We start from the raw sequence: 26,466 nt of genomic DNA on the forward strand, positions 1-26,466 counted from the left end.
TAAGCTTTGAGTAATGCTCTATATGTTGCTAATCAGTTGCTGCTCTCATCCAATAGTTTAGTGACTATAGCATCTCCTGTGATTGGAGAGACTATAGTACCATATTGTCTTCTGCCTGAAGTGAATCAGATCTACATTTTCTGTATTCATCCCCTTATCACTAAGCTGCAAATTGTTTTGGGAAAGGGCCAGACAGGCCTGCTCTACTTGTTGAAGAACAGGAGAGGCTAAGGGAATTCTGTTCAAGTCAGGCTTAGCTTACAGTGTTAGTAGAGCCTATGATTGTCCTGAGAGGAGGCTGTGGCATTCCCTGAGGAGCAAAGCAATCTGCATTGCAGTCCTTGGCTATTTTATTTTACATCAAGGAGTTACTTGACTGTGGCAGGAAGCTGGAAGTGAGAAGGTGCAATGACAGTCATGCTGCTGTGTCACCCTTGTGCTTAATTCCTCTCTCTCTAGTCAAATGAATATTTGATTAGCTGATATAAAGTTAAAGAGTTTCAGATAGAAAAATGAGGATAGAGTCAGCTGCAGAAAACAGACTTGATTTATACAGTAGCAGTTGTCTCCCCTCAGCTGAAAGAAAAAAGATCTGTGAGCATGCTTACTCTTTTGCAATGTGAAGAGTAAAAGCAAAATCTTGAACCACTTTTACTGGTGCTTTAGGAGAAGTATTGCCTATTACAGGAGTCAGTGTATCTGCTGTGTTTGGAAGAACAAAGGGTCAGCGACAGCAGGAAGAGAGCAAATAGAGTTACCTCATGCATGGATGAGAGGTTAGTTCATGAGGCACTCACAGGAATGTTTGTAAAGCCCAGAGAGGACTGTGATGAGTGTGCTGTGTTATGAATTTAAAGCTAACAAAGTGTGATGTCTTTTGAAAATCTAGTTACTTACTTGAGGCATTGCTCAGACACAAAAGATGTACCCTTAGGAAAATGAAAGATAAAGGTTTTCAATACTTCACAGCTGCAGAGTATCTTAGACATTCAATGTTTTCTGGCCACATTTGAAAGGTTCATTCCAAATTTATCAATCAGCTTGATGGCCACTGTATTAAAATAACTAAGTATACTGGACCAAAAAGAAAATTAAAATTGCAGAGGAACTGGAAAACAAATGAGTAGTTTCAGGCTACTGGCCCATATTTCAACAGAGTAACTTACAGCAGTAGGATGTGCTACTTTTCTTCTGGGAGACGCAGGCTTCCACTACACTGGCTTATAATGATAAGTGTTTAATAACTTGTAGAATTAACCTCAAAGAGGTACTGAAACCTGAAAATGAGAGTAAGGAAGCCCAATCTGAAAAAGGCACATTGGGTATAACTTAAAATCATAGAATCATTTAGGTTGGAAAAGACCTTTAAGATCATTGAGTCCAACTGTAAACCTAAAACTGCCAAGTCCACCACTAAACCATGACCCTAAGTGCCACACCTACATCTCTTTTAAATGCCTCCAGGGATGGTGACTCAGTCACTTCCTTGGGCAGCCTGTTCCAGTGCTTGACAACCCTTTTGGTGAAGAAATTTTTCCTAATATCCAATCTAAACTTCCCCTGGCACAACTTGAGTCTGTTTCCCCTTGTCCTCTCATTTGTTACCTGGGAAAAGAGACTGACACTCACCTTGCTACAACCTCCTTTCAGGTAGTTGTGAAGAGCAATAATGTCTCCCCTCAGCCTCCTTTTCTCCAGACTAAACAACCCCAGTTCCCTCAGCCGCTCCTCATAAGACTTGTGCTCTAGACCCTTCACCAGTTTTGTTGCTCTTCTCTGGACACATTCCAGCACCTCAATGTCTTTCTTGTAGTGAGGGGCCCAAAACTGAACACGGTATTTGAGGTGTGGCCTCACCAGTGCTGAGTGCAGGGGGATGATCACTTCCCTAGTCCTGCTGGCCACACTATTACTGATAGAAACCAGGATGCTATTGGCCTTCTTGGCCACCTGGACACACTGTTGGCTCATATTCAGCCAGCTGTTGAACAACATCTCAGGGTCCGTTTTCCACCAGCAGCTTTCCAGCCACTCTTCCCAAAGCCTGTAGCATTGCACAGGGATATTGTGACCCAAGTGCAGGACCTGGCACTTGGCCTTGTTGAATCTCATAAAATTGGCCTTGGACCACTGATCCAGCCTGTCCAGATCCCTCTGCAGAAACTTTCTATCCTCAAGCAGATCAACACTCTACCCAACTTGGTGTCATCTGCAAATTTCCTGAGGGTGCACTCGATCCCCTTGTCCAGATCATTGATAAAGATATTAAACAGAACTGGCCCCAATACTGAGCCCTGGGGAACCCCACTTGTGACCGGCCACCAATTGGTTTTAACTCCGTTCACCACAACTTTTTGGGCCCAGCCATTCAGCCAGTTTTTTAACCAGCAAAGGGTACACCCATCCAAGCCATGAGCAGCTAGTTTCTCCAGATGAATGCTGTGGGAAATGGTGTCAAAGGCTTTACTGAAGTCTAGGTAGACAACACCAACAGTTTTTTCCTCATCCATTAAGTGGGACACCTTGTCATAAAAGGAGATCAGGTTAGTCAAGCAAGACCTGTCTTTCATTAACCCATGCTGACTAGTCCTGATCACCTGGTGTCCTGTATGTGCGGTGTAATGGCACTCAAGATGATCTGGTCCATAACCTCCCCTGGCACTGAAGTCAGACTGACAGGCCTGTAGTTCCCTGGATCCTCCTTCCAGCCCTTCTTGTAGATGGGTGTCATCTTTTCTAACCCCCAGGCAAATTTTTTAACCTCCCCACAAATTTTTGAAATAGGATTTTATGGACCTAAAATATAGGTCAACAGGTCAACAATGAATATTGTTTAACCCATCATGGTCTCTCAAACAAGTTGAACTATCAATACAGGTTAATATCTCTGCAATTAAGCCTACCTGCTCACCATTCCTAAATATATCTTACACAAGGAGGGTTAGTGTGTTTGCACAGGTGAACCCTCACCTCTTCGAAACAATTCAAGAGAGGATGTGACTGGCATCCTAGGAACAGGATTAAGAGCATTAAACAGCATGGACGTTGAAGATTTACCAAGCAAAATAAGCTCAGCAACAAGTAATTTACAAGAATTAGAAAGTCCATTACGATCTTCCCTATCAGCACTGGGAACTAACCAATGTGCAACCGAGATTAATACCTCTCTTGCTCTTAGCTGTATTCTGTCTCAACTGTGGGTACAATCTACTGTGGCAGTGATTGTAAGAGGTGAAAGGAATACCTTACTCACTGAAGTTGGAAAGGTAATCTGGGATAATGCAACTAAATTTGAAAAGAAATTCCAATCCTGGTGGCATCTAGTTAATTTTGTTTATAACCCTACCAACAGTAAAGACATAGCTTTTGTTTTAAGAACATGCAATGCTTCGGTATACACCATATACCAAATCATTGTGCTGGGATTAAAACACCATGGAATTGTACCCTGTCCATTAGAACATAGAGTTTTGGCTCAACAAAATGGAAAAGAATGGCCAATTGACAATGTTGATGCATGTGTTGTATGGGAACAAGGATTTATTTGTGAAAGTAATACCATTAAGGTGCAAGACATTTGTCTTGACACTGAACAAAACATTTGTCATTTTGAAATACACCCTGATGAAACCCCTGAAACTACACTAGTATATATTGGAAATGTGTGTGTTTGTCTAAGAACCCTTTGTAATTCTATATTTATAGATGACACCACTGTAGAAATAAATAATCACTCAAATATCTGTATTTGTAATTTTAGCAAAAATATAGGATGCTACTTTAATTATTTGGCTCCTGTCACAACCTACCAATTGCTACAATCAAACTACACATAGTATCAAGATTTACTAGCTACCTCCATTGGAATGAGCCTTACATTGGTAAGAAAACTTGCAATATGATGACCTGACTCAATTGCTAAAATGAGTTTGGAACAATAGACACAAAACCCTGATTCCTGTCCATCATGATGTGGAAGAGATACTCTATATCCTAGAAAAGTAAAGAAAGATGGAGAGCATCAATCAAAAAGGTGGGAAAACCTTTTTGGATGCTCTCTAACAGCAACTATTGGCTCTTGCTGTATTATATTTGTTATTGAACATTGTTCTATATATCAAAGTTTGGAAGATGACAGAACAAGTTATGCTATTACAAGAACCTCCCCACATATATAATATTGTCCAATCCCATTTGATGAAATAACATATATGGTTCTTTAAGAGTTATAGAGGTTAACCTAACATAAATTTTCACTCTAATTATAATTAGAATGCAGCATTGTCTATTTATAGGCACAGAGGCAAGAGATGACCACACCACCACTCTGTGGAAAAAATAGATTGACTTCGGTCATGGGGTGGAATGTGGTGGTACAGACACATCCCCCCCTCAGGCCATGTCACGATGTCAGGACCAGCCAACACTGTGTTCTTGTCTTGGTTACAAGTGCAGTGGGCTGGGATCATCTGGCACTTTCTTGTCTCGGCTACAAGTGCAGTCAGTTGGGACAATCAGGCACTCCTTAAACATAGTTGAAACTCCTGTTGCCTGGATTGTAGCCTGCTCTGGAAGATATCAGAATTACCTGACAAGAATTGTGGCCAAAATGAAAAAAAAATACTGACCAAAGTCAATCATCTCATGATCCTATAAATAGTGATCCTAGATTAGACACTTTGAGCTCTCCGGGATTGCAGCAGGCTGGGATCCAGTATCTGTCCCTGAACTGGGATGCCTCTCAGGGTAGATTTTGCAAGGACTTTGAATAGTAGAGTTTGCAGGGATTTCAAAGAGTAGACTTTCATGAGGATTTCCAAGATCATCTGCTGATAGATGCTGACAAAGAAGGGTTCAAAGATCATCTGTTGACAAACGCTGACAAAGGAGACTAGTGAGTAATTCACTACAATTAGATTTTGCAAGGTTTCAAAGACCATTTGGTACCAATAGTTTACTACAATTTGCAAAGAGAGAAAAATCTTGATTATTAGTTAACCTCTATATCTGTGTGTGTGTGTGTGTTTGTGTGTGTGCGATTTGATTTAGGAAACTTTGTCGTAAGTCTCGTGTGAACCTTGCCATTTGCGAATCTTTAACTAAGTCACTGTGTTGATTATAGCAAATTTTATTAAATTACTCTGATAATTGGCTGATGATTAAGTATTATTAAACATAAAACAACCTAATCTTGTGATTTACTTTAATAGTGGTAATAAATCTTAAATTGCTGCTACCTTAAAGTTGTGTAAGATCCATGATCACTCATTTCACAACAGGTACCCAGAGAACAACTGGTCTTACTGTTAAAGACTGAGGCAAAGAAGGTATTAAGTGCCTCAGCCTTTTCCTTTGTCATTGTTTCCCCTCACATCCAATAAAGGCTGGAGATTCTCTTTAGCCCTCCTCTGTTGCTAATGTATTTATAGAAACATTTTTAATTGTCTTCTACAGCAGTAGCCAGATTAAGTTTTAGTTGGTCTTTGGCCTTTCTAATTTTCTTCCTGCATAACCTCATGACATCCTTGTTGTCCTCCTGAGTGTCCTTCCCCTTCTTCCAAAGGTCATAAACTCTCTTTTTTTTTCCTAAGTTCTAGCCAAAGCTCTCTGTTCAGCCAGGCCGGTCTTCACTGTTGTCTTGTCTTTCGGCACATGGGGACAGCCTGATCCTGCATCTTTAAGATCTCCTCTTGAAAAATGTCCAGCCTTCCTGGACTCCTTTGCCCTTCAGGACTGCTTCCCAAGGGACTCTGTCAACCAGGCTCCTAAACAGGTCAAAGTCTGCCCTCCAGAAGTCCAAGTCAGCAGTCCTGCTGACTCCCTTCCTTACTTCTCCAAGAATTGAGAACGATCATTTCATGATTGCTATGCCCAAGTCGTCCTCCAACCATGACATCACCCACAAGTCCTTCTCTGTTCACAAACAACAGGTACAGTGGAGCGCTTTCACTAGTAGGCTTACTCACCAGATACGTCAGGAAGTTATCATCCACACACTCCAGGAACCTCCTAGACTGTTTCCTCTTCTCTGTATTGTATTTCCAGCAGACATATGGTAAGTTGAAGTCCCCCATGAGAACAAGGGTTAGCAATTGTGAGACCTCCCCCAGCTGTTTATAGCATATTTCATCTGCCTCTTCATCACGGTTGGGTGGTCTGTAACAGACTTCCACCATGATATCTGCCTTGTTGGCCTTCCTGATTCTTACCCATAAACACTCAACCTTATTGTCACCATCATCAAATGGTGTTAGACAGTCAAAACACTCTCTAACATACAGGGCTACCCCACCACCTCTCCTTCCCTGCCTATCCCTTCTGAAGAGTTTATAGCCATCTATTGCAGCACTCCAGTAGTGCAAGTCACTCCATCATGTTTCCACAATGGCAACTATATCATAGTTTTCCCACTGCACAACGGCTTCCATCTCCTCCTGCTTGTTGCCCATGCTGCACACGCTGGTATAGATGCACTTCAGTTGGGCTATTGATCCCACCACCTTTTTGGGGGAGAAGCCCTAATTCCTACATGACGATTCTCAGGTGCTTCTGTGGTTTCTAACACATCAATAACCCTTGCGTCTTCACTGCCACATGGAACTCCATCCCCTACCTCCACTGAGATGGAAGACTGAAGGACCTCTTTAGCACACATCCCTCAAACATTGGCATACCACCCCCAGGCTTATCTCTAGTGAGCCTGGTTTTATCCCTTTCCCCTTCAAACCTAGTTTAAAGCTCTTGAACTTGGTGTAAACTTGGTGTACTACTAAATTTCACAAGTTACCACCTGTAAGGGAAAAAAATATATTAATCTAATCAAAGACTAGATAAATGTCCTGGGTCCAAAGGTAATAGCCTGTGCTCAGCTGCCAGGTTGCAGAGATCAGCTTTGATTTCAGAGGCTCACCAGTATGACTTTTGTTACGCAGCATCAGAAAAAACATGGTTTTACAGACAGACTATCCTCATCGTTCCAGCTCCCCAGAGAAACATACACAGAAAGTGCATAATTCCCCTAGATGACCTGCTTAATGCAGGCTGGGAAATAGCTCTGGAAAAAAGGCACACTTTGAACAGGCTAATGCATTATTCCTTTTAGGGATGATCTCATCACCTAGCTGAAAAGAAATGTAGCCTCAGTGTTTCTGCAAATTGAAACAGTCAGTGGAGAACCATTGTTTGCCATGGGATTTAAAATATTACTACCCTGAGGAATGTTTACAGAAAAAAATACCAGTAGAATTCTATACATGAGTAGGACCAAGAGGCACTGAAAATCCAAGGGAAGGCCAAGAGTGCAACGTGTTGGCCAACTTCAGATACAAACATAGAAATGAAAAGTGGTTGTTAAATAAAACACTGTAACATGCTAAAAATGGCATCACAGTACCCAGGCAAGCTGGTGACAGCTTCACTTGAAGTTTGGAGTAAAAACAGCAGTGCAGAGCAAGTGCATTTCATTATGTCCGTTAGCTGACATGGACGGCTGTTACTCATGGTCAGAAATAGTGCATATGACACATTTCTGATGTATAGAGTTGATATGATTCAGAATACACTTGTCACCCATATTATGCCTGAAATTAAGAACTCATGAAAATATAAGTTTCATTCATGATTAAAGCTGCTTACAACATGACAGTTTAAACAGAGTCCAGGTGAATGTTTTTTTCTACAAGTGTTTAAAAAAAAAACAAAAACAAAGAAGCACTGTTAGTGATTTCAAAAGAGGGCAACACAAAAGATTTTACTTACTCAGCATCTGGAACTGTAACCTAAATGCTATATCATTCTCCAGGCAGGTGAGAGATCAGATTTTTCATTATATCAAACAGACAAGAGCAGAGAATTGTGTCCTCCAGCTCCTGGTGATGTTCAAATCTAAGAAAAGATGAAGGAGTAGTGGAGTTTTTGCTTTCCATGTTTTTTTGAGAGACAGGACTTACTTATTTTGTCCGTGCTTTTAAAAAGACAATAGCGTGTTGTACTCTAGAAAATGGTGCAGAGTGGTAAATCCTAAACAGCAGAATATTCTTCTTATAATTTGATACTTGATGGCTAAGACCCAGAAAAGGGCCGGATTTTAGATTCATGTCATATGCCTACTGTAGATGTTGGCTGCGGTTAATTTTGGTAACAACCCCTAAGAAGCATAAGAATCCAACAGAAGAGTGATGGATGGTACTTCAGTGTCAAGTTCATCATCTCAAGACACAGTGCTGATGACAAGTCTATCCTGGATAGGAGTTAATCAGTCTGCTCCCACTGAATCCCTGGAACAGCACTACACATACATATGGCATATGTTTCATCTCCTATGATTAAGTGTATCCTAAAAAAGTAAAAAGGCCTCTTAAATGAAGAAGGGGTGAAGGATCATTCTTCTTCTAGCAGAATGACAGGTCTCTCACATCTCCCAGTGTTTCTTGTGGCAGGAGCTGCTTTCTGAGTGAATGCTTTTGGGTGTCCCAGACAAAAGTACAGATGTCAAAAGATGAAGTTTCTGAACTGTTAGAACTGTTAACACAGAGCTATTCAAATTCATTGCACCATACCAAGAACTAAGAGGTTATTAGGAGGGTTATTTTGCAGTCAGCATCCCTGCATGCTTGTGTATACCATAGCAGTGACTGATGGCATTCTTCACATAAAGAAGATTGCTCTTCGGATCAACTGGTTAATCTCTCTCTGGAAGGTTAGCTGGTGTAGTGTCTCCAGCTGCTACACAGAGTAATCTCTGTCATAATCCCTGTCTCCGCCACAGCCAGCCACTGCTCTTTTGTGGTGTACAGCTAGTAATGCTCACACACCTGGGCTCAGACCTTCTGTGCTTGCTGTGCATATCAAACAGAAGATGCTGGTACCATATGAGTAAGTAATTTTCTATGAAACTTAAGGAAGTTTTTACCAACCAACTCAACAAAACTACTCGCCTGAATATCTGATCATGATCTGCAGCAAAGACTTCTCACCTCTACTTCCACCTGCCTAACAAATAATTACTGGTGGTTGTAATGGGGGAATGCAGAAATGGCACCTCCCCAAATACCTATATATAAAATGAAAGTGTACTATGACTTTACTCCTTCTGTGTTGACCCAGTAGAATAACTCAACTGTAAGACTACAGAAATAACTGTAATAACTCAGCTGCAAGGCTACAGAAAATCTTCCAGCAACTCTGGAGCGTGTGGCTGGATGTTTTATCAACAAGGTAAGAATCCAGTAGGTTCACTGGTTATAAAGTAGCACCTTTTGTTTAGATATTCCACATTCACTCTTATCAGCATTTTAAGGTTCCTTGGCATTTGTCTGTTGTTTTGTCTGGGTTTTTTTTAGTAAGCAGAGGTTTCCTCACTCAATTTTTATATCTAGAAATAGAAATTCTCTGTTAATTGTGCCTGGAATGTAAAATTGTTGAAAAGAAAACATTGACACACAGCTCCTTCAGCATCTTTACAGAGTCTTTCTCCATCTAGCTTCAGGAATTTTGGACAAAAAACTTGAGAGGAAATAAAAATCTCATAATGTTGATTAGAAGCAATTTATTTTCAGAAAGAGAATGGTGTTTAATGAAGATTGAATCAAAGAGAAACAGTGGTATTTCCAAGGAAACTTAACATGCACCTCTATAAACATCAATGAATCCCTTTGTTTTGGGGGGGGTTTTTTCTTCTTTTTTTTTCCTCCCAGTTGCTGTTGAGGTGGGGTTTTTTTCTTACTGAGTTAATCCAAAGCAGGAATTCCAAACCATTTCACTTTTTTCAAATAGAAAGTGCATTGACACAAACATGTATTGGGAGGTGTTAGGTGTGCATGAAGTATCTAATTCCCGTGATACACATTTGACTTGATTCCAGACAGAAGCACATTGGGTGATCAGAAGAGAGTGGGTACCAAAGGCAGCAGAAGCAAACATGAATGTGACAAGCATAGTGTAATTACATGGTGTTTATGCCGGGGTGCAGCACTTGCCCAGCAAGAAGGGTGTCCTCTCTGACCATGTGCTTTGGGTTCCTCTCAGAGCAAACCAGGGAACACTGCATGATGGAGCCCACTCAGACCTTAGTCATGACAGGCAGTCAGGAAACAGCTGCAATGCATATCCAGGGATAAGGACAGCACAGCAAAGTGGACCTGCTCCTTTGGATAGATACAGCTGCAGAGTCTGTACCTAACAGGAGATGGAAGGAATCTGAAAGTATAGACATCTGTGTTAAATGAATTGCTTTTCCACTTTTTCTTGTCATCTGAAGATCATATTGCAGTTATTTGTGTGACCTATCTCACGGAGTGGGCTATTATAAGTCACTTGTAAACAGCTAGAGCAGATAAGGGTGTCTGGGTAGGCACGGCAGTCAGTGCTTGGAAGAGACAACTGCTGAGTGGCGGGTTTTGGCTCCTCTTACAGTTCTGCGTGTTGCTTCTCTGGGTTGTGGAATGGGGCAGTGAGCCCTGACTTAGCAGAAGGAGCTCATTGAGGCATGTTGATATTCTCAGAACATTAATATCCAAATCCTCAGTCAATTCTGTGCTGAAGTTTCTGCTGTCCAAAGAAAGGAGGACAGGGAAAAAGAGCAAGGTACAGAACATTTCACAAGAGAGCTTGAGAAGTGGAGTGAGACATTTTCCTTCCTGACTTCATTCTACATCCCATACGTTGTAGCCAGAGATGAATCAGTAACTGTGAATGGACAGATCATGCTTTATGCCTTCTTGAAGTCAGAAGGGACTAACAGCATATGAAAACTGAAGAAAATAGGGACAAGCACAGACAATAGAGATGATCAGACAAATCAAGGCTAAGATTCGTGAAGTGTCAGTAGCTTAGCAGACAACAGACTGATCAGGAATTGAAAACAGGAGACACACAAGGGGTAGCTTTGCATACTGTACACTGAGAGGCATGAGAGTGAGATGACCATCCACAAGAAGAGGAACAATATGAACATGACTGTGCCGGGACTACCAAAGTGCAGAGGACAGAAGGAATTCTCCATAGCACTCAGGCATTACCAGGTACTCAAAGAAACTACAGAAGTTATCTTGACAGAGCAGACAAATACCCCATGGTTGACTGCTCTTTGATGCAACCTTTAAGTACTCTAATATTGCATCATGAATGCACAGACTGCAGATGACTTACAAAGAACCTGGAGGGATGATGAATATGCAAGGACCATATTCAAGGACCAGCTTTTGCTATTCTCTACAAGAAGCAGTGTGAAAAAAAAAAGTTGAGTTAAATAGAGGATTTCTGTGGAAGATTTTGTGGAAGACTAGTCTCTCTTTAGAGGAAAGTGAACTTTTCAGGAGCAGACAGGGAGGATAATTAGGAAGGTATTCAATTCATAAAAGAGGAGGGGATAAATAACCACTAATTTAGCATAAAATCAAGATGTCAAGAACAAAATTATTTAAGGCACCCGGGGATAAGAAATGTGCTAATTTCCTATACACCAATGCTAGTGACCTGTGTAATAACAGGAATTGGAATGTATTTATGAGCATAAATTCAGCCTTGTGGGGAAGAATGAAGCCTGGTGAGAAGATCTGCATGACTGGAATGCTAAAGTCTCCTCCTATTACCTGTTTAGGAAGGGATGAGTGGACTAAGAGGGAGGTAATGTTTTATTCTACGTCAAAAATTATACTGTCTGTTTGAATCACTGCCATCTTGGAAGCAAACATTTAATGAATCTTTACAAGCCAATATCCTGACAGGTAAGACATAGTGCCATAGACCAAAGACTTGAGGAAAAACTGATGAGCTTTATAAATATTTAGCTAAAAACTGCAGGCTAAAAGGTCTGTTATCATGGGAAACTTCAGTCCCAGTGGTATGTGCTGACAGTTTCATTCTGCCAAATATCCTCAGATGTCTAAATTCTATAGAAGATAATCCTTAATTCAAAAATGTTGTCTCTGTTACAAGGGAATTCTATATTAGATGCCTTCTTGACAGCTAGAGAGGAATTGATCACACCGTTCAAAAGCCCTGGTAGTTGTGAACTAAACTGTGGAGTTTGGCTTGGGGCATGGAGGCAGTATGATCACATTTCCTCCATGGTCCATCAGGCTGATACAACTTGCTTCTCAGTGTGGTATGGCTGAACTAATGCAGCTGTTTGCCATACTCAGCATGTGAGTGGGTGTGGAGGTGGGAGGACAGTGCTTTCGTAGACTTTCAACTCCCAGCTGCTCTTTCCAGGGAAATGCCACCAAGTCACAATATTTTGCTTGTCATGGAGTTCATAACTCAATGAAGCTGTGATCTGCTGTCTCTCACCAAGGTCAGGCATTGCTGATCAACAGATTGGGAGTACCTTCTGTTTGTTGAAGCAGGGTTTCCAGACCCTCACTGAGTTTCTCAGATGGGAAAATGTGGGAGCATGCTGGATTCTCTGTGCATTGAGGAAGATTGTCTCGGCTCTCATAGGTGCAGAGGAGCAGACTGCCTTCTGATGCAGACCCCAGCTTCACTGAAAGTTAATGATGAGCTGTCACCTTACTCTATGAGCAAGAAAGCATGCAGGTTACAGAACCATGCAAAATGAGCTAGTCAAAACAAAGGGAGGTGAGACTGTGGAGTTGATACTCATTAGTAATAGTTCAAAGCAGAGAAATCATCCAATATTCAGGAAAAAAAAGGTACTTACCATGACAAGTTATAAAAATGCTACTAGAAGAAGAAAAACCTAAAAGAGTAGAAAAATAGCAATACAGCAGGACCAAGGATCCTCCATTTTCAAAGAGCAATATATTGACAACTGGTTGGTCAGCACAGACTCACTGGGTGGCCAGAGGTGGGGTGTGAGCATGTTAATGGTCAGGCTAATAATGGCTAGTTCCAGCCCATTACAATGTATAGAAAAAATAAATTAAATGGTGGCTGTGTACTCATAAGCTGTGTGCCTGATCTTGCTCTTGAGCCTCTGCAGCTAGTAAATGATGCCAGAATAAAGATAATTTCCCTGTTACACCCTCATTCATCAGTATTTGCCTCTTTTCAAAGCAACTGCACCTGAACCAGCTTGTTTTGCACCTTAGCAGAATATTTGACAGCAACTACTGTCTTGCAGTTGTTGCTGTTCAGAACATAGCTGTTACCTAAAAAAAATAAAATTCAATATTGCAATGTGAACATAGGGGATACTGCTCCAAATAACTGCACAATCAGCCTTATATTACTAGTCTGTTCAGAGTAAGCTCAGATAACTCTGTGTGATGCTGCATTGCTCTGTGCATATATAACTTCAAGTGATCATGACTTGATCATGTGTGCTCTGCATGTGTGAGCTCTGTGCTTTATATGAGCAGTTTCACAGTGTCACACCTTTGACAATATCAGCTGGAGGTAAAAAATACAAACAGAAAAGCATTAATAAAAATAAACTTTAAAAAATCAGAACCCTGCCACTGAAAATGAAATCACCCCAGCTCAAAAGTCAGACCCAGGCAGTAAAATGAGATAATTTAAATATTAATTAATGTATCACATGCATTACATATATCATAAAGGAAAGAAAGAAGAGACAGATATTGAAGAATATACATTAGGACATAAAACTGTAGGAACAAAGAAAACTACATGGTCAGCAAAGTTCAGGGTAAAAAGGAAAATGTGAAAGTAAATTTGGAACAAAAGAATATGTAAAGAAGTAAGGGTTTTTTGAGATGATGTCTATGGAATTGTCTACAATATGACAGAAAAGACAAGCTCCTCTACATGTTTCTGTTTTGGGCTTTGTGGAACAGTCAATATGCTGTGATGGCAGCACATCTCCTAGTGATGATGGTGGCAATGATGGCATATTTTCTATTCTGACAGTGACTCAAAGAAATATTAAAAAGCAGCTATTGAAGTTAGATATTTTCAAATCAGCGGGTCTGTATAGCTTGGATCAGAGAGTTTTAAAATGTTGTTTGAGTAGCTCTCTGAATCCTTAACACCGATTTTCAATAAAACTTGGAACAGTAAGCTAGTTTCAGAAAATTGAAAGGAAGTCAATGCAATCTGGAAAGGGTAAAATGGGCGATCTGGTGGGCCTAATGGGTCTTTCAGCCCTAAAGAATGGCCAAAGCAAAGATGGGTAATAAGATTATTTCCCCTTGCCAAGGATTTGTTGACAATAGGTTGTGCTAGTTAACTTGATATGTTCTCTCAATGAGGTCATAAATTTAGTTAAGAAGTAATAGTGCTGATGCAAGCACAGAGCTTTCTACAATTTCACACCACATTTTCATTAGAAATTAAAATATTATAAAATAAAGAAAAGACATATTAATTGGGTACTTTTCAAACCTGAATTGAAAACTCAATACATGTATCTCTGAATATAGTTGGCCAATGAGCATGATACTATTTAACATGTTTATAAATAACCTACTGAAACAAATGACAGATGATATAAAAGTGGGAGAGTTGTAAGCCCTGAAGACGACATGCCCCTCAGCAAGTCTGGCACTAAGACACCAGGAAGTGGAGCACTGGACTTGTTCACCATGGCTGAAGAGGATTTAGCAGTCACAGAAGATAGAGACATGAAGATGAGTTCATGCTGTTACTGTTATATGGTGTTTCCAAATATTTCCTCTTATTGGCAAAGACCTGAAGTGTTAACAACTATGGGTGTATTTTACACTGAGAATTGAACTAGCGGGACACCATGGATGTGAAAACAAGAAAGTTCTTTTGCGAAGGATTTTGTTAAACAGCAGACAGTACAGAGAAGGCACATGGGAAGGATGAAAAGATTGAAAATTTTTCTTTATACTGATAGAATCAAAGAGCTCTGCTGGCTTAGATTTATGCAGAAGAGATTAAGGGGATGACTTCATGTAGGTTTGTAAGTACTGACATGAGAACAGAAATCTCATAATAGAGTGTCCTTCAGTACAGCAGACTGAGACATAATAAGATGCATTGGCTGGAAGTTAAGGTTAGACAAATCAGATCAGACAAAAAAGATGCATTAAAGCCATTGGACCTATCTGTTGCTGAGGTATGCTCTTGATCCTCAGAAATGTTTAAATCAAACCTGCTTTACAGGGAACACCTCACTCTACTGAATAGTTAAACATTAAATTCACGAACTGTGATTTCCCCAGGAATTTCTAATGCCAATTCAATGCTCTGGACTCAAACTTTGATTTTCATAGAAGTCAAAGAAGTGAAAGATAAATGCTGGCAGGTCTTTAGGTGCATTCCTGAATCTGATGTTGTACCTTCAGGGAATTTCCTTTTGGTTTTACCTGGTGTCATTTCAGAATGTTTTTATGCACAGTTTACAGTTCTAGACAGACAACACATTGCTGGAAGCCCAAGGCAGCAGAGGATTGTCCTCAGTAGGGCAACGAGTCGCCACAGGAAAGTAGAAAGCTGAACCAAGGCCTAACTTTTTTGCACACACATTGCAAAATTCATGTTTTCCTAAATGTCTCTGTGGCCATCTTTTGAGAATGGGCAGGCTGTGACTGTGCTTCCTGGGTCCCATATTAGTGTTGTGGCACTTATCCACAAAATGGTAAACATGGGCTGAGGGGGCTGAGCCTGTTCTGAGCGCACATATCTGGAGAACTCCAACCCTGTTCCTCCTGAAGTTGAGCCGTTAGGCAGCGAGCATATATGCTCAAATGGTGAACAGGCAAGAAGTGATTTGACACTGTTCCAGTGGAGAGTTCACCAGATGGGAGGTAGTGAGAGCTACAGATTTGATCTCTGGTCCTGAGTCCTTTTTTTTCTTCTTCCACAAAGAAATCCATTCAGGGAGACTCCACACGATTTTTTTTTTTTCCCCATTCATTCACTTTCTCAAGGAATTGGTGAAACAGAATCTGGATTAGGCTGCACCATAATCCAATTAAGATGCAGCCTAACCCAGTTACAAGTAGTAATGGTAAAAGAGGGAAGAAGACAAAGGGACAGGCTGACTCAACTGCCCCATGGAGAAAAAAAGTAATAAAAAAAATTTCTAAAGAAAAAAAATGAATCCTCAGTCAGTGTTAAGTTTTCCACACAGGCAGAATCCTTCCAAACTCTTCCTGGAGAGTGAAAACAAATGGAAAGTTAAAAACATGAAGATGTGTTTCCCTGATGCATGGATAGCTCACATTAGCATTAATAGAACTACCCACATGCCTCATAGACAGAACAGGCTCAATATTTATATTGACTCTGGGAGCTGCTAGGTACAAAGTGAAATGCACAGGAGGCTCCTGGAATACATAATACCATAGGCTAGTAAGAGCTTCCTTTTTCTTAGGAGCGCCATGAAGCTAAATATGTACCTTGGAAGATGACTCTAGATAGAATTGCTTATATAGACAGGAGGCAAAGCTCATTTTTGAAGGATAGAGACCGTATGTAAAACCTACTGAAAATGAAAAATAGAAGATAAAGAAAAAAAGTGAGATACCTTTTTCAGCTATGACAGTTGCTATATCAAAAAGAAAAGTGATGTTTTTTCTCTTCTAGTTCTCTGTTGTGTGAATGTTTTTAATAGTTAGAATATAATATTCAAAAGCAAGACAGCCTTTGGAGGGATATTTCCATGTTACTCTAGAGAAATAATCTCATGCAACAGATTTCTAGATTGGTAAAGCCTGCTTATATGTTTCTGTCTCAAAAAACTTGTGCTCCTTCAAATTCATGTATTCTGGTTCTAGAATGAAATCAATTGCTTCCCAACAGAACTCTGTCATTTCACTCTTTTTTGGAACAGCTGTATGGAAAAAGATGTAAATAAGTGAAATGACATATTTTAATTTTGTTGAGGTGTTTAACCAGTAAATGTGCATTTCTTGATTACTGATGAATGAATACATTTTAATTGTAATACTCCCAAAAATATTAATATCATCAACATGCTAAAAAAATAAACTTTATAGAGAGAACTACCAGCTGTGTGCTAAATACGGTCTTGTGCATGCATTTTTAGATTACTTTTTAAGTATTAATGAATGCAAATGCACAAACTAACTTTTTTTTAAGGTATAAAGTGAATAAATTAGACATTTAAAACATGCTTTATTTCTCTTGATCAGTAGCCCATACAAGCACTTTCACTGACTCAGAAGGAAGCTAAATGAGCAATTTCTGAATAAAGGATGCACAGCATGCTTAAATTTGAAAAATCACTATTGTAATTTCTATTATTACAACTGAATAATTGGGTCAAGTTCTGCTCACATAATCTTACTGCATTCAGGCTACAAGCTACTGCAAATACAAGGCACTTGTAATCTAACTATTTTCTTTGTTGAAATACTAATGGTTTATAAGATGTATCTTCATTAAAGTTGTGCTCATTTTTAATTTTTCTTTTGTGAATGTGAAATGCAACCTCACTGACAAATGGCACCAAAAGGCACAGATATTTAATACTTTTCCACATCAGTCTTCACCAAAAAGGTCAAATGGTTAGAATGTTCAATATCACTGTGAAATAAAACATCAGCACAGAACAGGAAAGGAACAAGTAACACTGCTCTTTGACAAGTTGAATCTTTTCATAACTGCTGGCACTGATGGATTTCATTCAAGTTAGTTGTCGTGGTTTAACCCCAGCCAGCAACTAAGCCCCATGCATCTGCTTAGTCATTCCCCCCGGTGGGATGGGGGAGAGAATTGGAAGAACAAATCTGAGAAAACTTGTGGGTTGAGATAAAGACATTTTAATAGGTAAAGCAAAAGCCATGTGCACAAGCTAAGCAAAACAAGGGATTCATTCACCACTTCCCATCGGCAGGCAGGGGTTCAGCCATCTCCAGGAAAGCAGCGCTCCATCACACGTAACGGTTACTTGGAAGACAAATGCCATCACTCTGAATGTCTGCCCCTTCTTTCTTCTTCCCCCAGCTTTATATGCTGAACATGACATCATATAGTGTGGAATATCCCTTGGGCCAAATGGGGTCAGCTCTCCTGGCTGTGTTCCCTCCCAGCTTCTTGTGCTACTTGTTGTTGGGGTGGTGTGAGAGGCAGAAAATGCCTTGACACTGTGTAAGCACTGCTCAGCAGTAACTAAAACATCCCTGTGTTATCAACACTGTTTTCAGCACAAATCCAAAACACAGCCCCATACTAGCCACTATGAAGAACATTAACTCTAGCCCAGACAAACCAGCACACAACCAGAAATGACTGAAGCAATCTCAAAGCCACTGGGGTTATTTCTAAGAACTTCTGGCGGGGGAGGGTAAAATACTGTAAAACAAATATAGCTCAACCTTTTAAAAAAAATCTGAAACAAAAATAAAATTATATGTAAGAAGCCATAGGATGATAAGGAGATGGGTAAATCATGTTGAATTGCTATAATTTTGTTTTGTAATAGCATGATTGGTGTCATGAGACAATAGTAGCAGTACTGAATCACATATGTCTTGTCTCATTCCTGGAACTGTTTCACACAATATTCTCACAGGAAAGGTAGGGAGATATAGGCTAAGCTACCTACTTGTAGGGTGGATGTAATGCAGGCTACGTACTCATTCCTGAGGAATAATTATCAAATACCCACTCTCAGGACTAACAGATATACTGAGCGGGATTTTGTAATGTGTTGTTCTTGGTCTAGGATAGGCTTTGACACTTAGAAATAATCAGCAGTGGAAGTACAGGATGGGATTCACCTGGTGAATAGGCAGTTCTTCAGGACAGAAGGGAAAGCCACCCCTTCATATCATGTTACAGTGGGGCATTTAACTCAGAACACAGTATGCAAGATAAAGAAGGGAACCCTTCCTCCTCAGTAAGGGTCAGAGCCTTCATTTTTAGGCTCTGTATTTCGATATATATTGAGATATTGGAGAGAGTTCACAGGAGAGCTGCAGGAATAACCAGAGTCCTAAAAAATGCAACCTATGGAAGATTTCAGAGGCTTGTACAACTTGGAGAAGACTGAGGGAAGACAAGACAATGATTTTCTGATTTGCAAAATTTGCTGCCAAAAATAATGGAAGAATTTGTTCTTGAGCTCTGTGACGAATTCTGGCAAGAAAAGCTCAGATTAAATATCAGGAAAAAGTACCCAGTCATAAAGTTAGTAAAACTCTGTGATAGCTTGCTCAACTATAGTATTATGCAACATCATGTACATGCCTGGGTATAAGTAGGATTGGTATAGATATGAGGGTTTCTGCCTTTGGCAGGGGATAGACTAGATGAACTCTGCAGGCTGATATTTGACCTTTGTTCTCTATGGTTTGTATGCTCACCTGAATTTGTTAATGAAAAAAAGAATTTGGTATCTTGGGAACAGTTAGGCTGCTGATGTACTGAAGCCATTGCCTAGCACACTGGGTAAAATTTTTCCATTATTTTTCCTAGCTGTCTGAATCCATTTGCAACCTCTTGATTTATCTTAATCTTATAAACCCTCTGGGGCATGATCTGCCCTTTTTCTTTTTCTGTGAGTGTACTGTCTAGTGCAGTGGATTACACTACATTAATTCCAGTTATTATAACATATACAATTACTATATTGATCATCACCATCATTGCAGCTGTGGTGCACACTCTGAGCCAGTGTTTGGTACAAAGCATAGACAGGGAAATGAACAATCCGATGGCCATTGCCCTCTCCTGAGATCAGTGTGGACAACCCATAGGGGTTAGAAGCAGACATCAGAGAGTGCAAACCTAAACTGTGAGAGAAAATTATTGTGGGGAGATTCCTTGGGAAATCACTTCTCAACTAATAAACCTCCAGGAAAGTACAGAATATGCTAGCTCATAACCATTACCACTGCTACTGTTTGCCCATGGGACTGATATCAGGTAGAGAAGGGAGGTGAAAAATCTTTAAATACCAGTCCATGAGAATGGAATTGGAAAGAGGATAGAAAGGAAAGATCAAAGCAGTGTTTACTGTCTCAAGTGCATATGGACTCTGTCTGAAACCAGACCAGTATCATTTAAATGGGTTAGAAATTTCTCTCCATGCAGGATCTGAGAAAAGTTATTATCTAAAAGACTTCCTCTGTTTTGCAATAATACCTTAACCTAAATAAATCTGTCTGATTCTAGGATGAGCATGACAGAATGTCATCTCTTAGTGACATCAGCCTTTGAGGTTGGATTATAAATAAATGCTAACAGTAATAGATATGAGAAATTTAAACAAGCTAGCTGGGAACGATACATTGTTTTAATAGAAATATTCAGGTTTCAAAACTTTTTCATTGTTTTCCAAGGCGAAGAAATATGACATGTTTTATAACTTCTGATCAAATGAGAAAGGTTTATCACATAATAAGCAGAGCCCCAGGATCAGGGGACTCACCTGGAAGTTCTAGATTCAGGTCTCTAATCTGAATTCCTTCTGAGGAACATTATGTTTCTGACAGAAGACAGTACTAGTGAATATTTTTAACACTGATAGCTTGAATCAAAATTGTTAAATGTGGAGCAAATAATCCATTCTGTTTGATCTTCACTGGAGGACTATTGCTTCATCCAGTGAAGCAGCATCAAAGCCATTTTTTTCTACCTGAAATATGGCCTAAAATGTGTTTTGAAAGACATGTTTAGTTTTTTATATTTTGCAGATAGCAGCTTTAACTTTGAATTTTATTAGAAGTTCCATTCTTCTTTTCATGCTTTCTTAAGTATCTTAGCTCAGGTAGACATTATCGACCTGAATTTGATATTATAATTATTCTACATTGGGACAATACCATTGACTTCTAGTCCTGATACAGACTGTTAAATCAAAATCCAAACCAGGTATCATTTGAATTAATATGTGTATAACAACATAAACACTCAAGGGGATTCAGTTTTCTTAACTTAAGACATCTATGACATAGACATCTATGTCTGTATCATCCTGAAGTCCAATTTCTGGCCAACGGAGGGAAATCTATCTCACCAAATGTGTCTATTTTAGGATGAGATAAATGATATCAGAAAAGCAACTGATTCTGCCCATTGATGGAAAGAAGAGCCAGGACTGCTTGAAAGTCCACAGACATCTACACTTAATCAGATGAAGTCAACTTTTAAAGGCAATGACTGAGACTAAGCTCTTATCTGGGCACATGGAAATACATAATGAAAGCAAGCCCTCAGGAGTTTACAGCTTGGAGCCCAGATCCAGCTGGCTTCTGTACACATGCAGTCTGATAGATAAATCAAAAAGTTAAAACCAAGCGTGGGAAAAAACCAGCATTGTTACCCTTCCTACATCCATAAAAAATATTAAACATGCTAATACTCTGGATTGATCATGTTACTTGTAGCATGGGATGTCACATTACAGCTCACTTTGCAACCTTGGGTAAACAGAGCATTACCCACCAGCCATCCCACTACCTCTGCCAAGCAACTGAATTCTTAAGCCAGAATGAGAGTCCCTGCCAGTCTGATTCCCTAAACAAGTCATTTTGCCAGCATTCACATTCTATTAAGGAACATCTTTTAATTGTTTCATTCTTGATTAAACTGCCTTGGACATATATTAACATGTATTTTGGAGTAGGTTTAATTTTGAGTGATTAATTTTTCCAAATCCCTCTTCTGTAAACCAGCAACTTTCCTTTCCAGATAGGTAAACACCCAATTTAGAAATCACAGCATTTGAGGGGTATTTATAATTAAGTTTAGCATTTTAGCACTCCCAGTAAGAAATAAGCTAGTAAGATAGTCTGACAATAGACTTCAGTGGAGTTCAGAAAGTCTGCTCCCTTGCAGGGCTCTACACTACTTAGTACAGTCCAAATTCTGTAATTTCTTAGCATGCTTATTATATTATAGTAATGCTGCAGAACAGTGCATTAAAGTGGTAAGATTAAGGAATATCCACTTGAATTATAATGATCAAGGTCATTCAGAGTGCTCCAGTGAATGCAGACCCTGTTTGTATGTGCACAGTGATCTCATACACAATAGACCATCATTCAGTTAGTTTTACAAAGAGGTTCCCTTTGGACTATAACCCTCCACGTGATGGCAGCTAAGAGGATAGTCTTTACTGGCAGAAGAAAGTGCCCAGGAGGAGTACTGAAGATTTACTGTCTTTGGAGGGAAATGACTGGGGAAAAAGAGATAGTAGCCCCTCAGTACTGAAACTCTAGTCCTCTGTATCATGTAACTATCAAACATACTGGTCTCCAAAGCCTTTTATGACACTCCTTCTCAAGGTCTGAGCATGATGTAGCACCTTGCTTTGATCCTTGAAATGCTAATTTTCATTTCGAGGCAACAGTCAGTTTTAAAGTTGATGCTGTTGCCTCGAAATGAAGCTCGAAATGCTGTTGCAAAGTTGATGGCTTTGATGTCATTATCAGTGCTGGATTGACTCAAAATGCCAATTTATCCATATAGTTCTGAAGAGGTTTATGTATTTGAAAGTTTTTTTGTTTATTTCAGCTATATCTGCTGGTCTAATGAAAGATATTATTTCTCTCTAAAACCTTGTGTTCTTTGTATCCATAGACCTTCATTGCCATGGGGAATCTCCATCCTTGGAGACTTTCAGAACTTAGCTGGACAAGCTGATCCATATTTGAAGATGACTTTACTTTGAGCAGGAGATTGAACTAAGTGGTGTCCAGAAGCTTCTTCCAACCTACATCAATCTGTGACTTTATAAGTTTTAAATCTGGTAGGTTTCAAATCTGCTCTTTTTAGGTGTTTGTAATGAGGGATCTGATCACATATTTTAACTCCGGTAGTAGCTTAATCAGTTAAAAAAGGCAGATTCTCAGAAAGCTATGAGAAAATATGAAGCAACATAAGTTGAATTGCGAAGGATACTGTGAGGTTCCTTTTAACTGCCTTGGGCTTCCCAGATGGAGAATGGATTTCCAACTTGAGATGGTTTTCTGCAGGTCTGAGAGTTTTGCCCTCAATGAAAAGAAGAGTTCAACAGAGAAATGCAGGGTAGTAGATACACTCAGTCCAAAGAATACATATGAAATGCATGTACACAGTAGGATAAGCAGCAGCATGGCTTGAAGAGGTATCTCTGTCATATGTGATAATGCCTCTCCCTCACACTAGAAACAGATTTGGATATGGAAGGCAGTGCTGTAAATAGTCACATCTGTATTACATGCATGTGTTTGGGGTGGTGGTTGGACAGAGAGAAAGACTTTTATCAGAGGATTGGGTGGCTTTATTTTAATAAAAGAGCATATGCACTATCCTCAACTGCAACACCTATTTGAATTTCCACAACAGAAAAAACAAACAAACAAACAAACCTAAGCTACATTTTAAGGAAATTTATAGTCAATTTCAAGTAAGAGTTTTCTAAACTGATAATACAACATCTTTTACACTATTGGAGTTGAATGGGAGCTTCAATTTTCTGCAAGTATTTTGGAGTCTACTACTGTGCATTTATAATATCCATATATTTAGCATTCACTTTAATGGTTCAAATATTTCCTTAATTGAAAAACAACTCCAGTGCAGCAAGGGTAGTTGAGATTTTTACTTTAAATAATGTTTCACTTCATCTAAAATTAATGATGACTAGCAAGGGCTTATTTATATAGTAGAGTGCAATTAAAAATGATGCACTGATTTGGGTTATTCTCTATGGCCCTGGTCCTGCAAATACATGAGACTAATTTTATGCAAAACAGTTTTCACACTAAGTTCCACAGAAATATTCAAGCATATAAAAAGGCTCAGAAGAAGTGTTTTTAAAATTAAGATATATATAGACATGTTCTAGTGCTCAGGATGTTCTGCACATCCATATTGCTCTTACTGAACATCTTTACCTGCTCAGCATCAGTAAGAGTCAGTATTCTTAGTTCATAGAAAGAAAACCAAACATTATGTCTCCAGCAAGGACAGGAGTTGAGATGGGAGAATCAATGGATGAACTTTTGTTTACCAAGATTAATTGCTACCTGTAGCTTTGTTTTAATTCAGTCCAGTGTTGCCACTGCAATCCAGACCTTGTGAAGCCAAGATGATTTCGCTCAGCTCAAACTCCAAGTGCCTCATGTAGAAAAAAGATAAAGAAATCCAATGTTAGACATTTACAGATCTTGGCTCTCATCTTCTTGTAGCACAAATCAATTTGGCCTGGAATTTATTGGATTAAATATGCCTCCTGACACTCTGTATAGGTGATGGAAGCTACAAAAACATTTACATCTGACAATATGAGCTGCCAAAGAGAATCAGTTTCAAAATTTTGTCCATAAACTGCAGTAGCATTTACTGGGGGGATGCCATCTGGTGGGGATATTAAGAATTTTTAGGTCACCAGTAATGCCCTTTTTGCTAGGGTGCCTCTAGCAGTCTGTATCATATACAGAAGCAGATGTTGAATCCCATGTTGTGTTGATGTATGAGCTCTGAGCTATAACACATGAACCAGTGCCAGCCTACTGAGACTTACTGGTTGGGCATGGTCAATCATAACTTTAACTAAACAGCTTTGAACAGGAGGTAGTCCCTGTAAAACACTTGAGAGACCAGGCACAATGAGTCTGCATCAGACCATGTAGATGTGACTATGTCCTCAACAGCTGTCTAGACCTAACAGTCTGTGCTGAAGGTTTGGGTCTTGGCATGTCAACTCCCTCCCTGATTTTTCTGTAAAAATATGATGATGAGAGGGACCTGTTTTAGCTGATAGGACATTAAAAAATACATATGATTATAACTTTTAAAATTATGCTTATAATGTCATAGACTAAACAGGAAACATGACTGATTCCCTTCTTAACTTAAAGACTTTCCCAGCATATTCTTTTCATTCATGGCACACTTAATAATGTCTGAGCAAATGTTTCTGAGGGCCTCATTCTGGACCACTAAGCATGAATATGCACCATAGTGCTTTTGCTAAATGACCAGACTAACACAGCGTCAGTATAGTTAATGCATCATTTGTCATAGTCACAAAGACGGAAAATACTCTCATGCATTTGTTTTTATTTGGGAACTGCATACTTTCAGAAGCCATACTCAGCAGGAAAGCTAAGATTATTAGAGCACATTATGCAACCTTTGGAATCTAGATAAAATATGAGAGACGTCTCTATCACACATTATGATCAGGAAACTAAACTCCTTGCAGCTATCTTAGAATACAGCTGTGTACCTTCATCAGTCTTATTTTGAAAATGTTATGCTATTCTTCAATATTTCTAAGCTTTGGTTTGTGTACCAGTTAAGTCTCGAATCTCATTCACTTTGTCTGTATCTGCATTATTCTGACCAATGGCAAATTCTACACTAGCGACACACTCAAAAAAGTATTGTGTGTTTATTAGAGATGGTCAAGTCCATGGCAGGTACAAATATTAAAGTGTCAGATGACAAAAAATGTGATATGCATTTTTAGAAAAGCCCAAGCCTATCCAGTACACCTTCAAAAACACATTACTCACTTGAAACAGTGAACAGGAATAACAGTGCTTAAAACACTATTAAAAATTCAGTGAAATTAAAATAAAGGATTCCATGAATTTCTGTGAGGTTTTCATAAGTCTTCAGAGTATTATAGCTGCAAACTAAGCAACAGATATTCAACCAGCACCTTCTTCATGGACACAAAACAACAGCTACTTCCTTAAAGAACCTTCCTCTTTATTTACTGCTTGAGGGGAGCAATGATGCTGGGTGCTGCAGTAGCCCAATCCATGTGGTTCGAGCTATGCAGCTGCCTGCTGCACTTCTCTCCTGCTTGCATTTCAACATCAGCACATCTATCTGGAGCAGAATTAAAGTGTTTTCTCTCAAAGCAAACTTGGAGGAATGCAGAGAGAATGAAAGGGCCATCAGGATTCTGCTCTGAGCTGTGTCTGTCCAGTGCCTGCGCAGTGCCTGCTGCCACTTTTTCCTATTTCCTCCCATAACTTCCATATTAAAGTTATTTGATTTTAATTTCCCAAAGAGTTGGGTGTATGATGTGTGGGTGTTCATTTGTGATGGAGGGATTTGTAGATAAGTGAATTTTCAGATGTAATTCCTTCACTTCAGACCATTGTTTTCCCTTTATGATCCATTTCTCCTCCTCCCAACTTTTCACTAGGGTTTTTCCTTCCAGTCTCCCAATCTATCAGACTACCTCTAGTACCTTACCACAGCTAAAAAACCAAACCATTGTATTTTTCCTTCTTATCATCTTTTCCCACTTTCACTTCTCTGTCTTTCAGATGATGAGTACGAAAGAAATACTGTAATCTGAAAAAGTTATTAAGTTATTTTAACATTTTTGAAGATCTGCCTGTTGTTTACATACCTCATTGCAATTCCTGTCTGCCTTGTGGGCTGTCTGTACTGGACGTACAACAGCATACCACTGATTCCTTGGATCTTGCAGAAAGGTTTGTTTGCTTAGGCTTCTTTGTTGCATCTGAATTTATTTATCAAAGCCAAATGCTAACCCAGAGATTAACATTTTTTAAGAACTTCCTGGGCCTGACTGGTAAAATGATTAAGGAAAAGAAAAGAGGTTTTATCATGCTACAGAAAATGCAAGTCTTA

The 26,466-nt window shown here is 39.4% G+C and overlaps 1 long non-coding RNA gene across 1 annotated transcript; it reads left to right on the plus strand.

The window, feature by feature from the left end:
- The first annotated feature begins 4,876 nt into the window (after window positions 1-4,876).
- Window positions 4,877-26,222, plus strand: LOC141922210 (uncharacterized). Its single transcript, XR_012622907.1, has 3 exons — window positions 4,877-4,894; window positions 22,444-22,612; window positions 26,136-26,222. It is a non-coding gene; the product is annotated as an uncharacterized LOC141922210 (long non-coding RNA).
- The last annotated feature ends 244 nt before the right edge of the window (window positions 26,223-26,466 follow it).

This window comes from Strix aluco, chromosome 4 (assembly GCF_031877795.1).
Source record: "Strix aluco isolate bStrAlu1 chromosome 4, bStrAlu1.hap1, whole genome shotgun sequence".
Taxonomy (NCBI): domain Eukaryota; kingdom Metazoa; phylum Chordata; class Aves; order Strigiformes; family Strigidae; genus Strix; species Strix aluco.